Source organism: Lissotriton helveticus, chromosome 2_2 (assembly GCF_964261635.1).
Source record: "Lissotriton helveticus chromosome 2_2, aLisHel1.1, whole genome shotgun sequence".
NCBI lineage: Eukaryota > Metazoa > Chordata > Amphibia > Caudata > Salamandridae > Lissotriton > Lissotriton helveticus.
Window position 1 is genome coordinate 345,845,360 of NC_136060.1, and position 15,215 is coordinate 345,860,574.

Here is a 15,215-nt window from a genome sequence, read left to right on the forward strand (position 1 = left end):
GTGCAGTGTGTGTGTCTGTGTGTCTGTGTTATTTATTCTGGAGTGTTAATTTTAACTACTTGTACAGTACCGTCAAATCTCAGTCAACCAGTTGCTCAAAAGGTCAGTAATCGAGACTTCTAAACTCTACATGTTCTGCTCTGTCTCCTTTCTCCAAAATCCATGCATGGCCTGTCTTTAATAAATCAGAATTGGCCAAAAGCCCTCCACAAACACCTCTTACCCATGTCACCAACCTGCTGACTGTGGTACACCATAACTATCTAACCTCCTTTTTCAACTTTGATATCGTTGTCCACAACATATTACTAACAATCATGCTTTATCTTGGCACCACATTTACTTAGTTATGCTGCTGAGCGAGATGGCTGTTCCTTTTGCATGGTATGTGACACTTTTGCACCTTAAAGTCATCTGGGAAAGACGGATTATTTCTGTTCTGTTTTACCAGATGGGTAGATTGGATAACCCCAAAAATGAACAGCTTTGAGAAAAAAAATCCCCCGTCCATGACAAGAAGCACGAAACATTGTAACGAAGCAAATCATCTGTGTCATTAACTTTGCTCTCTGAGTCAGGAGAGTCAGATTTCTTATATGAGCCCAGAACTGGCTTCCTAAAAGTATGGCTGTTCGCAGATAGATTAGAAAAATTATAATCTAAATGTTTGATTCTGTCATCAGTATCGTCAGGTACAGCATCAAAGCCGGTCATTGTGAAGATTGCAAAAGAATCTGCTCTGTGCCCAACCACTAGATTGTGGTAAATAAAATATTACCCTATCATAATTTCTATAATAAACAAAGTGTCATGCATTAAATGAGAGGCAGAGTCCGTGGTATCCGAGTCAAAGGGCTTTATTCCAATAACTCGAGTTAAGGGAGAATCTGTTCCATCACCTCTAAGGTTCAGGAAGGGTCTTCTAAACATTATTTTCTGATTACATATTTATACGTGCAATCTTGTACATAGGGTGAAACGCTCCAGGCAGAGCAAGAGAAAGAGAGATAAGAGCATGTGGGCGTGAATATGGGCGTGCATTTGAGGAGGAGTCATAGGTGGGTCATAGGTGGGTGGATACATGGAGGGGGGTTGCAAGGCAGTCTGGAACTTTGCCCTACTTGTGCGTGCAACTTGATCATGACGTGCAACTGACGTGTGACTGGGGGGAGCTGACATTCAGTCTAGTAGAGAGGCCTTTAGTGTCAGGGCGACCAGCACGTCTGGTATTATCTGATATCTTGAGTCCGGGGATGTTTTATCTGAAGCAAAGGTCGCTCATCACTAAGAGCCAGAGAGGGCATATATTTCTTCGTGCATTGCATGGGGGCCGTGGGCTTTCTACGGATGCAAGCTCTGTAATTTACTTAAACGGAGACAGAAAGGCTAGGCCCTTTCTCTGCAGACGGGTTCTGTTTACCTTCTTCACTGGGCAGGAATGTGATTCTGTACAACAAGCAGATAACTATTTTGCAAAACACTGTCTTGGCACTCCGTGCTGGGCCTCGGCTGAGCCAGAAGTATGCGAGGTCAGGGATACGTAACTGTAGCTCTCAGAGTGTCTGAGCCATGAAAACCCTAATTCAGAAACTGGCTCAGGCTGAGCCACAAAACGGGTTCATCGTGACTTATTTAAAAGTGCACAATGCAAATACATGGGCCTTAAATGCTAACTTAATATTTCTTACATGGGAGACTTGAAGACTGGCATCCTAATGCAGGACGTAAATGCAGAGGCCTTGTGATTCAGGCCACTTAAGGGAAAATGCATGTATGACATGCACATACATTAAACATAGGGTACACGCAGGGGACATATTGGTCATGTAAAATTTCATCTTCCTCATTCCCTCCTTGTCCCCTACTTTACCCTTCAGGACACATCTATATTCATGAGACCGTATAGTTGATCATACAGCATCATTTGTTCATCTTTGATCCTTTGTACACGTTGATGTGGTACACAGGCAGTCGCACACAGGCCGCAAATGGCCAGGCCACACTGCAGACAGAGACAGCAGCCGAATATCATAAGCAGTATCATTCCTAGGAACGACAACACTTTCCATCCCCAAGCCGCTATTACACCCCAGAGCCAACTGGACCAAGTCTATGTGCCTGGGACTTGATGTATATCATGAGCAATCTTGTGGAGTCTTGTTATTGCTGCGTACACAGATGGCGCGTTATTAGGAATGAAAATGCAGCAACTAGAGCCGATCACTCTACAAGCCCCGCCCCTATCCGCCAGGATGATGTCAAGAACAAGGCGGTTCTGAAGAACAACAAGTCTCATGGCAGACTGCTCCTGGGTCAAATTCGCCAGAGCAGAAGCAGTCACATTCACTACTGCTTCCAGAGTCCTTGTTAACCTGCGTATCAGTTTACTGTTTTGGACGGGACCTATGAAGAAAAAGAATCCTTTGTTGAAATCTGTATATTGCTCCCAAGCTGTTTGTCTGATCGATCTCTGAGGCATCGGTCTCTCTCCTTTGTCTAACATGCTCTAGTCGTGAATCTCGATGATAATGGGATGGGGCTAGAAAGACTGGTGGCAGCAAGAACGCTATATAACATGTCCCACCCCAGTCTGGGGGCAGATGTACATAGGCTGTCTGACCGCAAATGAAATAGGTATGGCGTGATGTTTTGAATGAAGACTGTCCTTTATCGTTAAACTCTACTACAGCTTTACACTCGCTGTGTCCCATATGTACTGAACCTTTCTTTCTAACACATAAATCACCTTTTACCGGTAGGACTGAAATAAATGGTGGACCTATATTTTGCATGGGCTGAGCGTTCAGCATTACAAAACTAACGGATGCATTTCCTTGCTCGTACTCTTCATTTTCTAGATCGGTTCCCTTCCTTTGGGGAAATCCGTCTTTGTCTGGAAAACATGCCTTATTCATTACTTGATTCAGGTTTCCATATATCCATTCATCTTGGTAAACTATGGACTTTTTGTCTAGTGAGGTCATTAAGGCAAACCATGCTCCGCACGAACCATTGTGGGAGAACGGTAAAGGGAAGAAGGGCAGAACTCCCTTCGTCTTTTGATAAGGTGGCAGTTGGCCACATACCCAGCAATCAGTCGCATTGCTGGTCTGATGAGAACGGTGTAACATTCGAATGAAAGTATTGTTACGCAGGGCAAGTCGATATGACAGTTCATGAGGTGGCAGTTCACTGAATGTATGCTCTACGGTGTTGTTAAGGGAAAAGTGCATATGTGAGGCAAGAGGAGGAAAGAAAACATGTAGTATTAAACTAACACAGATTATAACGATACACAAAAAAAATAGAATAATCAAAGAAACTATACATCTACTATGTAATAGCTTACAGTATTTCTCTTTCATTTTGCTCTTTTTACTATTGTCGTATGCGATCTTATACATGTCAGAAATCTAGGCTAACCGATTCACCACCTAGTGGACTTAAACAATTAAACCTCGTCTGACTTACTAGATCGTAACTTAGACCTATACTCTTGCTGTGTAGTCTTTTCTAGCAAAGGCGGCGCAAGCGGCGCAAAGTCTTTAATGTCTTTATTCTTTTCAAAAGTACCAGATTGTCCAAAGTATCTCTTGCAGTGATGAGCGTGAAGCCATCCCTTTCTTCCCTCGACCTTAATCGCAGTCCTCGTGGTCAGTAACACCAACTTCGGCGTCTTCCAACGTGGCTCAAGGGGGCTTGATCGATCAAAATTCCGGACAAACACGGAATCTCCTGGTGCTATGGCATGCTCCTTGACCTGGGTGTTGTCAGGGAAGGCGGCAGCAACCTGTGAACGACAAGAGAGTAGTGCAGACATCAAGGAAGCCAGGTAATCTGTCAGCATGTTACTGTCAACATCAGTTATTTTCTTAGGCATAGGTGTACCCCACATATTTGGCGGTCTACCGAAAACTACTTCATACGGGGATAGGCCTGTTCTGGAATGAGCTACCATGCGCATGTAAAAGAGGGCAACCGGCAAGGCTACCATCCAATCCACGCCCTTGTCGGCACAGATCTTCGCTAGTTTTGTCTTAATTGTCTGATTATGTCTTTCTACAAGGCCTGCTGCTTCAGGGTGTCGTACACAATGGAACTTCCAATTATATCCTAACAGAAGAGACACTTGTTTCATTAATTCAGAGGAAAATGGCTGACCAGTGTCTGAGTAGATGACACGGGGCAATCCATATCTGGGGAAGAACTCACGCACCAATTGCCTGGCGGTTGTCACAGCAGTATAATCTGGAACTGGGTACGCTTCTGTCCATCTAGATAGTGCACACACAACTACCAGGACATACTTGTAACCTCTACATCTGTCCATTTGGATGTAATCCATCTGGAGGACCTCAAAAGGGTGGTCAGGAGGATGAAATCCGCCTTGTTCCACCGGGATGCCTTTACCTGGATTGAACTGGCAACAGATCATACATGTTCGTACTTTCTGTTTCGCTGCTGCACGCAGGTGCTTGTTAAACCAGATATTCTGTAAACTGTCTATCATTGCCTTTTCTCCCAAGTGTGCTGGACTATGTGTTGTGTTTATGATTACTTGTACCATGGAATCTGGAAGAAACCATGTGCCTTTTCCCTTAGTCATCCAACCTTGGTCAGTCTGGATCCCTCCTTGTTCAGTCCATTTCTTTATTTCATCTGTAGTGGCATGTGTCTGTATGTCGAGTACATCTTGAGAAGGATCCCTGACTGTCATACTTTTTGTCAGTAATGGTACTTCTGTCCTTGTCGTGTCTGTTGGTGTCTGGGCTGTAAGTTTAGCAGTTCGGTCTGCCAGGTCATTACCCTGGGAAATGGTGTCTGTAACTTTGGTGTGAGCTTTGCATTTCAGGATAGCTATGGCTGTAGGTAAATGTATTGCTTCCAACAGGGCTTGAATAAGCGGGCCGTGCTGAATCTTGGCCCCATGAGAGGTCAAGAAACCTCTCTCCCTCCATAGTACTCCGAAATCATGAACTACGCCAAAAGCATATTGTGAATCGGTATAAATGTTCACTCTTAAGTGCTTAGCTCTTATGCAGGCTTGTGTCAGAGCGATGAGCTCTGCTGCTTGTGCTGACAGTGTGTCTATTCTTTGTGTCTCTATGACTTCAGTAGCAGTGGTCACGGCATATGCTGCTACTAACTCTCCTGCACTCGTTCTCATGCATGATCCGTCTACATAGAGTGTTAGGTCAGGGTCTGGAAGTGCAATATCTGTCAGGTCTTGTCTTGGTTTCGTCACTATATTCATTACTTCCACACAGTCATGTGGTGGTGCATTTACTGTACTTGAGGGCAAAAGTGTAGCAGGGTTTAGAATATTACATCGTCTGATCTCTATGTGTGGTTGAAATAATGTCAGTTCATATCCTGTCAGTCTCGCTACAGTCAAATGTTGTGTCTGTGTCCTGTTTAAGAGAACTTCCACTGCATGTGGTACCTGTACTGTCAGGGGGTGTCCCAGCACTATCGAGTCACTTTGTCTTATGGCTAGGGCTGTTGCTGCAACCGATTTCAGGCACGCAGGCAGAGCCTGGGCCACTGGGTCTAGTGTACTAGAAAAATAAGCACAAGGCTTGTGTTTTCCTGCTTGATCTTGTGTGAGGACAGATAAAGCTGTTCCATCCCGTTCAGTTATGAAAAGCATAAAAGGTTTACTGTAACTAGGAGTCGCTAGAACTGGCGCTTGACATAATGCTCTTTTTAATTCCTCAAATGCCAAGGTATGTTCTTGTGTCCAAGGGAGGACAGTCGAAGACGCTGCCTCCTGTGTTGTCAATTGTATGAGTGGTTTGGCTAGATAGGCATACTGGGGAATCCATTGCCTACAGTATGAAGTGAGGCCAATGAAGGCCCGTACTTCCTTTTGTGTCTTAGGCTGTGAAAGAAATGAGCTGTATACGGTCTGGTGTTAGCTGTCTACCATCCTTGGACAGCAAGTGTACACCACTTGCTGTTCACAGAACTGTAACTTTGAAGGGGACACTTGTGCCCCTTGTCTGCCAGAAAGTGTAAAACCGTCAGTGATGCATTTTCGCAGTCTGGTTCTGATCGTGCTGTAATTAGGATGTCGTCTACGTACTGGAGTAGAGCTGTGTTTGGAGGCATGCTAATACTGTCCAGCTGTCTTTTCAATGCCTGACTGTAAATGCCAGGACTCATTGCAAGAGCGAAACTCCTGTCAATTATTCTGTTTACACTACGAGGGAAAAACTATTCATTTGCAAGCATGCCTTATCTGAAACCAATGAAGCTTTCAGTGCTGACTGTAAGGAAGAGCAACTTGACCCCCTCCTTATATAAACATTTCCTCTGCGGCTCATCAAGTTTTTTTTTTTCTACACTGCCTTCCCCTTCACCGTGATGTCACCCACAGGGCTGTTCCTCCACCCTTTCAAAACTCTGAGAGCTAAGAACAGCTGCCAAGTTACTGAAGAGAGAGCTTGGTCAAATTGCAAGCATTCTTTATCTGCATGCGAAGGAAGCCTGAGTCAGTTGGAGGACTGTCCGCGGAAAAGAATTGGAGTATGGCCAATAATAACAAGACAGGCACTGCTCGGCGCTCCAAGAGGGAAAAGCCCTCCCTTTACAAAATATCTTTCCCTGGGAGCCAGGCCACCTCAAGGTCGAAAAACACATTCTCTGTAATTCAAAACACATCTGTACCCAGGCCAGAGAGCTAACCAACATTCTCTAACTTAACTGAAGCAAATCTAAAACGTGATAAAAAGCATCCTAAAATCAGTAATTAATAAGGACATATTTTATTTCGTAACCTAGACACATGCTAGCATTTTACAATAATTATATCATAAAATATTGTTACTAGCTGCAAAGGAAAAAAAGAAACAGAACAACATGACATGGAAACACGTCACATTTTACTTTTTGAAAATAACATGTGAAACACCATAAGTCTGCATAGCAGAACCAAGATTTTCATAATTAAGTGTGCAAGCTCTTCTATTCTAGCTATTGAAAGGGCCAGATTCATCATTTTTCAAAAAGCCATGTTTTCCAATTGAGTCGATTAACTGTCACACGCTATTCTAAAGGGCAGCTTGCATTGGGAAAAATATTAATGTATATTTTGTAGAACACACTGTTGCATCACACTAATTAAAAGCACATTCTATGATGGGTCGGTTTTATATTTCCTTCTCAACCGTGAAAACATTAAAGCACCCTCCGTGCAAACCCTTATCTCAATCCGACTGGTTTATTTACAACTTACCGACCTCTGAGTCAAACACAGTAAATCAAGTGTTCCAAGGCAAACCCACACAAATACACGGACGCATTTGAAATAGAATGTTAAATGAACACTTCTTTACTCTCCATGCAAGACGTTACCATTTCAGTCAGCAAACTGACAAAGCACATAGGCAGACCCAGCAACCAATGAAAAAGTTAAATCAAACCATCAATCAACTAAATACTCACTGACTTTTAGTGTCAGCTCACATAACCATGCATGTTAAACAGCATGTTAAAACAAATACTGCCTTCTCAATACAAGATATTAACCCTTTGGCAGCTGAAGCACAATCTTTCCCCAATGACTGCAGTACATGGGAAAGTCATGAACCCATCTCTCCACGTTATCACATAACACGTACGCACATCTTCAAAACGTTTTCTCCAAGCACTTGAAAGAGATCCAGCTCTCTCCTGCCTAACGTAATGATAACATGCACTGCACAAACCATAACTACATGGCGCTATTCACAAGCCATATTCACAAGAAACTCAACAAGTTATAATAATGACATGCTCTTCATAAACCATATTTACAAGGAGCTATTTACAAGGAACTACACAGTAAACTTATATGGCAGATGGGGGCGGAGGGAAATTTGCGTTTACGTAGTCCGGTGCGGGCTCTTCTAGATAGGAGGAAATAAAAGCCTCTGATGCTGTCGGCTTCTTTCTACATACTCTAAAGGGTACAGGTGGTGGCGTTCGCGACCTACAGGGTGTTTCTGAGGGGGTCACTCTAGCTAGTTCTTCTGAGAGGACGGGATAAATACCAGTAACGACTGCATTTCTTTCTCTATCAGCCTGTTCTAATTTGACCCGCTCCCCCTCCTCTCGCAGTTCTTTTTCTTTCGCTTTTTCCGCTGCTTGTTTAGTTCTCTCTGCTTTATTCAATTCTTTCTCTGTTCTCCTATGTGACTCTTTGCGCCATATCTCAATGGCATCTTTCTGAGAGGGTCTTGATTTCTTTTTCCATAGCGCTTCCTCTACTCTCATAATGCATTCAGGGTCCCATGTTCCCGAGACAGGCCATCTATATTTCTCCTCTAAGTCCTTTGTGTAATCTACCCATAAATCTAAAAACAAAATGGCGTCTAGCCCGTGCTTATTATACATAAAATGACCAGGTGTGTCTCTGGGCGGGATGTTAACTGACTCTTCTAGTATACCTTTCCTGGTCCCTATCTGACGCAATTTCGAAAACAGCGGCATGTTGAAACCAACACAATGGAAATACAATACACATAGAATAGACTGAAACAATCAACAATCATTCACACTACAACATTAAAACACTAAAACAGATACAGTCTAACCTGATACATGGAATAAAACATGTACTTGAAAACAGTTAACTTTAGGCACTGGAATACAGTACAACCATACCGGTCCCAAAAATGAGACACGTCTTTACCGTGCCCACGTTTACCGTGGACCCGTCTTTACCGTGCCCACGTTTTACCGTGGACCCGTCTTTACCGTGCCCACGTTTTACCGTGGACCCGTCTTTACCGTGCCCACGTTTTACCGTGGACCCGTCTTTACCGTGCCCACGTTTTACCGCAGACCCGTCTTTACCGTGTCCGTGTGAACGGACACGTCTTTAACTTGATGCGTTCCCCATAGTGGTACTCACCGGGAAGCAGAACTTGAAGGCCTCGGAAACTTGATACTTGATACCACGCATGCGCCTCGGAACAGGTGGGCCTTCGGAACCTCGGACCTTGCTCTCTCACGGGTTGGGCTCTGGTTCGGATGATCCGCGATCCTCACCGCCTCGTGTGGACGCCTGGTCGCAGTCCGTCTCCTCCGTGGGCCTGAGGGAGTAAGCAGGAAATCCCGCTGTGTGCACTTCGGAGTCCGTCACGGCTGTAGAAGGGGGCAAAGGCTGGACCTACGTCACCGGCGCGTGGGGAAAGGGATTAGTCCACTATTCGGGCGCCAGATTAATGTGGTAAATAAAATATTACCCTGTCATCATTTCTATAATAAACAAAGTGTCATGCATTAAATGAGAGGCAGAGTCCGTGGTATCCGAGTCAAAGGGCTTTATTCCAATAACTCGAGTTAAGGGAGAATCTGTTCCATCACCTCTAAGGTTCAGGAAGGGTCTTCTAAACATTATTTTCTGATTACATATTTATACGTGCAATCTTGTACATAGGGTGAAACGCTCCAGGCAGAGCAAGAGAAAGAGAGATAAGAGCATGTGGGCGTGAATATGGGCGTGCATTTGAGGAGGAGTCATAGGTGGGTCACAGGTGGGTGGATACATGGAGGGGTGTTGCAAGGCAGTCTGGAACTTTGCCCTACTTGTGCGTGCAACTTGATCATGACGTGCAACTGACGTGTGACTGGGGGAGCTGACATTCAGTCTAGTAGAGAGGCCTTTAGTGTCAGGGCGACCAGCACGTCTGGTATTATCTGATATCTTGAGTCCGGGGATGTTTTATCTGAAGCAAAGGTCGCTCATCACTAAGAGCCAGAGAGGGCATATATTTCTTCGTGCATTGCATGGGGGCCGTGGGCTTTCTACGGATGCAAGCTCTGTAATTTACTTAAACGGAGACAGAAAGGCTAGGCCCTTTCTCTGCAGACGGGTTCTGTTTACCTTCTTCACTGGGCAGGAATGTTATTCTGTACAACAAGCAGATAACTATTTTGCAAAACACTGTCTTGGCACCCCGTGCTGGGCCTCGGCTGAGCCAGAAGTATGCAAGGTCAGGGATACGTAACTGTAGCTCTCAGAGTGTCTGAGCCATGAAAACCCTAATTCAGAAACTGGCTCAGGCTGAGCCACAAAACGGGTTCATCGTGACTTATTTAAAAGTGCACAATGCAAATACATGGGCCTTAAATGCTAACTTAATATTTCTTACATGGGAGACTTGAAGACTGGCATCCTAATGCAGGACGTAAATGCAGAGGCCTTGTGATTCAGGCCACTTAAGGGAAAATGCATGTATGACATGCACATACATTAAACATAGGGTACACGCAGGGGACATATTGGTCATGTAAAATTTCATCTTCCTCAAGATGTCGGAATAAAGCAGAGCCTGCAAATGCAGAAAAGTGTTATGCTACAAAACATATTCTTCTAATGCATCCTCTGCTCTCAGTTTTCTAGTCCTTGATACCCACATCAAAAGGGATCTAGTGACTTCCAAGACACCATTCAGTATTAAAACGTGATGCATCACTGTAAGAATTCAAGCAGTAATGTGTAGTGTAAGATTTGGGGATCTCTAGTTGGCAGAGGTAGGTACCTTTGACCAAATAGGGACTCTTGCTTCTAGTCAGGGTATGGGGGTACGCTCCTAAAATAACCTCTGCTCACCCCCTTGGTAGCTTGGCACGAGCAGACAGGTTTATCTCAGAGGCAGTGTGTAAAGCATTTGTGAACACATACAGTAACCCTGTGACAACACTACAGATGGACACCACACAAGTTGTAGTATAAAAATAAGTATTTTTATATAGACTTAACACAAGACCACAAACGACAAAAATCCACAATGCTGTACTTAGAAATGGTAGAATTAGCTCAATTCTCTTAAGATGTAAAATGTGACACTTTGAGTTCAATGTACCTTACGATGAGTAACACTATACAACGAAAGTGTTGCAGGGAAGGTGATGCGTTGGTTCCTTACACGCAAGAACGGTGATGCGTCGGTTCTTCTCTGCGAGGGGAGGTGATGCGTAGGTTTCTTACTGCGCTTCCGTGGCGATGCGACCAGCAGCGCCGTGATGTGACGAAGATCTGGTGCAATGAACAAAAATGGCGTCTTCTCTTGGATGCGACAGAGATGCGTGCACGCCCAGTGGCCTTGCGGCGACTCAACGATTCTTTTGAGCCGCAACAGGCCCTGTGACACGCTTCCCAGTGATGAGGCGGCGTCTGCTACAACGTCGATCCTCTTCTCTAGCGATGCGACCGCTTGCAGCCGCGACACGCTTTCCCAGCGACGCGAAGGCTGTGATGGCGACATGCTTCTCCGATGATGCGGCAGCATCAGGTGCCACATCGATCCTCTTCTCCGGCGATGCGATGCGAGGCGCTTTCGCATTGTGAAGTGGCAGTTCAGCTACATGCTACTCCTTCGTGAGTCGCGCTGCCAGCTTCTTGCGGCACGCAGTCCCTCAGAAAGCCCTACACAACTGCAGGCACTTCCAAAGAACTCTTGGGGAGCTGGTGGGTGAAGTCTGTTGTCCCTGAGACTTCAGCAGGAGGCAAGCACAAAGTCCTTTCTCTTCTCTTTGGCAGTCAGGCAAATACTGCAGGCCAATCCCTCACACTTAGGGATAGTCTCTCCTCAGTCTCTCTGGTTCCTCTCCTCAGCAAAGGTTTCTTCATGTTTCCCAAAAGTGATGTAAAGTTCTGGGGTCTGGGCCCCCCCTTTTATCCTCAATTTATTTGTTCTCTGAAGGCAGAGAGGCCTTTGCCTAGTCCAAACCAGTTCTGGTCAGTCCTGGAGCACTTTGTTGACACGACTCCTGCTTTCCGTTCACAGTGCAGGGCAGGGACATCAGACGCACCACAGTAGGTGGAGCTAGCATTGTGGAGGGAAGGCACAGCCCTATTTAGGTCCCAGGTGCAACTCCTCCCTCCCATCTGCATGCAGCTCTCTCCATTCAGCCGTGTGCTGACTCACCCTGTCTCCTGGAATCCCCCAGCCCCTGTCACTCAAACTCCAGACAAGAAATACACCCTAGCAGAGGCAGGCTTGGATGGTTAGACAAGAAAATACCTACTTTCTAAAAGTGGTATTTTCAACACAGTGTGTTAAAACCAACTTCACTAAAAGATGCATTTTATCATTCTGAGTTTCGGCATACTAAACTCGAATGTCTCCCTAGTTCCCGAGTCAGTTAGGGATTATAAGAAGTAATAATCAAACTGCCCATTCTGGCCTATGAGGAACAGGTAGCCTTGCAATAGTGCAAAACGAAAATGCTGTAATTCACTATTAGGACATGCCACACACACCAGGGCATGTCCTACCTTTTACCTACAATGTACCCTGTCCTTGGTCCTACCATACGGTGACTAATATGCAGAAAAGGGAAGGTTTAGGGACTGGCAAGTGGGTGCACTTGCCCAGTCAACATGGCAGTACCGGACTGCACACAGGCTCTACAATGGCAGACCTGAGACACACTTTTACAGGCTGCTTCTGTGGGTGGCACACCCAGTGCTGCAAGCCCACCAGCAGTATTTTGTTTACAAGCCCTGGGCACACTCAGTGCACAGTACTAGGGTCTGAAAAGTAAACCAAACCAACCTATCATGGAATCACTAATCCATACATCAATTTACCATAGGGAGCACTTGCACTGGACAGCAGTGGCACAGTGCCCAAAGCATTTATAACCAGCAAAAACACATGAGGCAACAGCACAAAAATGGAAGGGAGACCCACACCAAGGTGCCAGGTCTAACATGTAGTAAACTAAAATACCCCTGGGTAATGTAGATGAAGTCGTATTCTCTCATGAAATGGTATCTGCTGATTTCAGGTGGTTCTTAGGGTTGTGTCTGATTCACCCCTGTCATGCTTGAGGTATCAAACATAACATACATTGATGCAGTCATGCCCTATCTTGAAATAGAGCGTGCTACCTCAATCACTTTTTTGCTTCTCAAAGTCATTCTTTCAGCTCTATACTTAGTCCTACACTCGATGTAGAAGCTCAAACCCTTCAAAAGGTCAAGCTTTTATAACCACATTACATCCTTGAAGGCTGTGAAGGAAGAAAGAAGTACATAGCAACATAATCTCATCTGTAAGTAGGATACATTTTTATGATGAACTAGTTGGGAAACCTCAAAAATGACCTTTTTTGGAGAACTAGAGTAATGGTTGTTTCAGATAAAATACTTGTAGTACCCCAAAGCACATAGCCAATGTTCAGGCTATCAGTAATGGTGGATTGAATGGTTATTGTCTTTGAATATATGCACTTGCTTTTCACACTGCTAGAAGGATTGCACTTGTTCAATGAAAGTGACACAAAAAAGAGATTTGAAATGATACTATAGACCATTATAGGAATGATCTTCCAGGTAAGCTCAGCCACCCATTAGAGAAGCTTTCATAACTACTGTTAATAATTGAGTGTGTGGTTAAAGGTCTGCAACACTTTTAGAGTCTCTATTTTTTTAACAGCACTGCAGATCTGTAGGTGAGGGCAGAGACACAGCAGTCTTGTTGGGTAGTTCTCTAAAGTTATTGGAATGGGTAAATACGATTTCAATAAGTACCATAATGTGTGCAGACCAGGCTACGACAATACCAGCAAATGTAATGTCAACGTATGCCATAACCAGTGCCCATATGACAACTGCCGTGTTTATAAATACAATTCAATGTATGTCATAATCTATGTGTGCACAAAAACAATGATACCGGCAGAAGCAATGTCAATGTATACCATAATCCATGTACAAACTGCAATGTTGTTAGCCGTAAAAACGATGTCAATGTATTTCAGATCTAGGAATGTATAACTATGTCAATATTGGTAAAAATAATACCAATGTATGTCTATAACTGTGCACAAGTTATTGAGAATGTCCATAAGACTGACACCAGTGCCATATTATTTTTAGGAGTTTCATTGAATTCTTACAATTGCTGTCGATTTTACCCAAGGTGACATCCCCATCAACCCAGAGTCAGCTACGTGGTCAGACAAGCCCTGCGACCTGCAACCACACCTATTGAATAACAGGTCACTGGTGGAGTCTCTCCTAACTCAAAGATAAATGCACGCTCAGGGAATACCTTGATCGACCCCACAGATAGGTAGTTGCACCTCTAACTGGTTTGTGGCAATTGGCCCCAATAAAATATGTTTGGCCAAAGGCTCACAGCCCACAAACATACCACAAAGCTAGATACCACATGTACATAGAAACACTCAGCCAGTCAGGACATGACATGAGCACCACAAGTAGTGATCACGCATCTCTCAAGTCTGACATCTGGAATCATATACATAGGCCCACACTAGCTCTCCTGCAGGTCGATAGCCATCTGTGTCCTTATCAGATGCCCAACCTAGTTATTTTACGACTGTAATGCCTTTAAGAATGCAGAAATCATTTATGTATATGTAGATGTGTATAAAACTAGCCAAAACTTTGTACACAGAAATACTTTCCTAAGATGCATTCTTTCAAGACTCCCGGCTGCTGTGTTTAATTAAACCAACTTTGGTACTGTTTTGCAAAACGCCTCTTGTCTTCATTCTTTAAGGTAAATTCATATCCAAACAACAACGTATTGATTCTACTTCTCCCAGAAAGCAATATCTGAAAGAAGTGATCTCATCCTAAAGTTCTCTGGAGGCATCAGACAAACACAAAAAAATATTAGCCTCATGAGATATAGAAAATGAATCTGATTCAGTTTGGTGGTCAGGAGAAAAAAGACACTAAGCACCCTTTTCACTGTGGCCAACAGGTTCCCTAAACCCGGATTGCGTGGAGTAAAGGAGATTATGTTCCTCCATGTACTCCATTAACCTGTTTCTCTACTACCTTGACATAAGCAGGGAGAAGGGAAATTGGTCTATAGTTAGATGGATTATTGGGGTCTGCATTAGGTTTCTTCAGGAGAGGCAAGATTTTCGCCTGCTTCCAGACAGATGGCATGACGCCCGTTTCTAATGAGGAGTTGAGAACCTTATTGACTGGCACGTTTAAGGTGGCTGCTAGTGTTGATATAATTTTAGCAGGACATGCATCAGTAGGTGATCCCGACTTGAGACCTGAGAGATAAATGAGTGAATCTTCCAGTTTGATGACTGGGAATTATGACAGTGACGGCCTTTGTAAAAGTACCTTCGAAGAAAAGATCGAAAGACACATTCCACCTGTGAGTGGTGGGAGGGTGAGATTTCTTCCATCTCCGAGGGGAATTACTGTTGGATTGCCTTAATTTTAT

The 15,215-nt window shown here is 44.3% G+C and overlaps 1 protein-coding gene across 9 annotated transcripts in view; it reads left to right on the forward strand.

The window, feature by feature from the left end:
* TBC1D14 (TBC1 domain family member 14) overlaps positions 1 to 15,215 on the forward strand; it is an 830,696-nt gene that overhangs the window by 751,971 nt on the left and 63,510 nt on the right. The gene's annotated exons all lie outside the window — the stretch shown is intronic.